The 2,500-nt window shown below is 54.9% G+C and overlaps 1 protein-coding gene, 1 non-coding gene and 1 pseudogene across 2 annotated transcripts in view; all 3 read left to right on the top strand.

Moving 5' to 3' along the window:
* Positions 1–2,500, top strand: part of RANBPM (SPla/RYanodine receptor (SPRY) domain-containing protein) — a 264,798-nt gene that overhangs the window by 55,136 nt on the left and 207,162 nt on the right. The gene's annotated exons all lie outside the window — the stretch shown is intronic.
* Positions 2,018–2,171, top strand: LOC149184451 (5.8S ribosomal RNA). Its single transcript, XR_016257861.1, has one exon. It is a non-coding gene; the product is annotated as a 5.8S ribosomal RNA (ribosomal RNA).
* Positions 2,419–2,500, top strand: part of LOC149184450 (25S ribosomal RNA) — a 2,396-nt pseudogene continuing 2,314 nt past the window's right edge.

Raw genomic sequence — 2,500 nt, 5'->3', positions numbered from 1 at the left:
GAGGGAGTGGTTGCGCGCGCGCCTGGTAGCTCAAACCTTCCGTGAGGCGAGATTGTCGGGGTGCGGTCAAGTATGGGATGGATGAAGAGCGGATCAACCCGTTGGGCTGGCCACCCTAGTTCCCTCTCGATCGTTCCTCGACATGATGCCCTCGCGGAAGGGTTGTGTGTCCAGGTAATGAAAAACCCATCCCTCGGTCTGAGCTCCATCGAGATCGCAACTTTCCCCGCCGACGGGCATGAGGGTGGCAATCTTATCTCGTGCCTTTGCCGTCGAGGGAATTCCTCTGAGTGTCGGCCCGTGACAACTCCTCTTTGGAGTTTGATTCTTTGACCCCCGTTGACTCTCTCGCTGGAAAGGTTGTCGGGTGTTTTGTACACGGAGGGGTGCAACAGCGGGGTGGGTTTGTGTTATGGGCAGCGGTCTGTTTGTCGTTTGAAGCCTTGTGTCGTTGGGTTGGGGGGCTGTTTGCCTCTCAGTGACGTGCTCCAGACACTGGTCTCATCGGGGCCCTCGTCTTTTCTATTGGTCAATTTTTGGGTTGTGATTTATTTGCTTGGTTGTTTGCTATGTTGTAGGGCTGGAAAGGGTGTTGTGATGAATGCATGTGGGAGGGTGTGAAGAGGTGGGACGCTTTTTTGATTGGGTGCCTTGTTTGATTTCTTTTTGGTTAGCGGACATCTTGCTCGGCGTGCTGTTGAGCTTCTCTCTTTTCTTGGGATCTTCGTTTCTTTGGTGTTGTTTTCTTCCCTTCTTCCTTTTGCCCCTAGCCTTACGGAGGAGAGGTGGGATTGTTGTGGATTGGTGTTCGGGAAGGACGAAAAGCAGTACGAGTTCCCAGGGTGGCCACCCTAGTCCTTCTCGATCGCCGTCCCCTGCAGTTCCCCCCTTTTTCCGAAGGCGCGGGGCTTGGGAAGCTTGTTCTCTGTTTGAGCCTCCCCTTGTGAGCCGGTAGCCACGTTTGATATCTCTTGCTTTCCTGTTGTTTTCTTCCCTTCTTGCTTTTGGCCCCTTAGCTTTACGGAGAAAAGGTGGGATTGTTGTGGATTGGTGTTCAGGAAGGACGAAAAGCAGTGCGAGTTCTGAGGGTGGCCACCCTAGTCCTTCTCGATCGCCGTCCCCTGCAGTTCCCCCCCTTTTTGCGAAGGCACGGGGGTGGGGAAGCTTGTTCCCTGTTTGAGCCTCCCCCTGTGAGCCGGTGGACGCGTTTGATATCTCTCTCTCTTTCTTTCGTGTTGTTTTCTTCCCTTCTTTCGGCCCCTAGCTTTACGGAGAAAAGGTGGGATTGTTGTGGATTGGTGTTCGGGAAGGACGAAAAGCAGTGAGAGTTCCCAGGGTGGCCACCCTAGTCCTTCTCGATCGTCGTCCCCTGCAGTTCCCCCCTTTTTTTGAAGGCACGGGGTTGGGGAAGCTTGTTCTCTGTTTGAAGCCTCCTCCCCTTGTGAGCCGGTAGCCACGGTTGATATATTCCTTTCTCTCTTGTTGTTCTCTTCCCTTCTTCCTCGTGGCCCCTAGCTTTACGGAGAAAAGGTGGGATTGTTGTGGATTGGTGTTCCGGAAGGACGAAACGCAGCGCGAGCTCCCGGGGTGGCCACCCTCGTCCTTCTCGATCGTCGTCCCCTTCAATTCCCCCCTTTTGCCGAAGGCACGGGGCTTGGGAGGCTTGTGCTTTGTTTTCTACCCTGTTCTCTTCCTTTCGGTCCCTAGCTCTACGGAGAAAAGGGGGAATTGTTGTGGGCTGGTGTCGGGGAAGGGCTAAAAGCAGCGCGAGCTCCCGGGGTGGCCACCCTAGTCCTTCTCGATCGCTGTCCCACACATTTCCCCCCTTTTTGCGAGGGCGTGGGGCTGGGGGGAGATTGTCCTCTGTTCGAGCCTCCCCCCGTGAGGGGGTTAGACACCTTTGTTTCTCTTTCTCTCGTGCGTTTTTCCTCCTTTTGCCCCTTGGCCTTACATTTGTTGTGGGGGGGTGCCCCCCCTATTCAGTTTTGTGGCCGATTTTTCGGTAGTACGTGGAAACGACTCTCGGCAACGGATATCTCGGCTCTTGTTACGATGAAGAACGTAGCGAAATGCGATACTTAGTGTGAATTGCAGAATCCCGTGAATCATCGAGTTTTTGAACGCAATTTGCGCCCGAGGCCTCGGTCGAGGGCACGTCTGTCTGGGCGTCGCATCCCATTCAAACGCGCTCCCTGCAATGTGCTAGGGAGCAGCGGAGCTGGTCGTCCGTGCCCCGTGCGGTGCGGTTGGCTGAAATACCTCAAGCGATGTTTCGTGGCGCGCGTCGGCGAGCGGTGATCTTGTCCCCTTGGATGGGCAGTCGGCGTTAGCCGATGCGGGCTTTGTGTGGCATCGCTCGAACTTGCTTTGCTCTCTCTTGTCCTCCCATGGGGTAGGGCGGATTTAGCTCCAACTTTGCGACCTCAGCTCAGGCGAGAACACCCGCTGAGTTTAAGCATATAATTAAGCGGAGGAAAAGAAACTTACAAGGATTCCCCTA

The sequence above is a fragment of the Pinus tabuliformis genome, chromosome 3_2, assembly GCF_031772625.1.
Source record: "Pinus tabuliformis cultivar Carrire ecotype Pingquan chromosome 3_2, CPIR1, whole genome shotgun sequence".
Lineage (NCBI taxonomy): Eukaryota > Viridiplantae > Streptophyta > Pinopsida > Pinales > Pinaceae > Pinus > Pinus tabuliformis.
The sequence above is the reverse complement of the archived record's forward strand: the minus strand, read 5'-3'. Positions and strand labels throughout refer to the sequence as shown.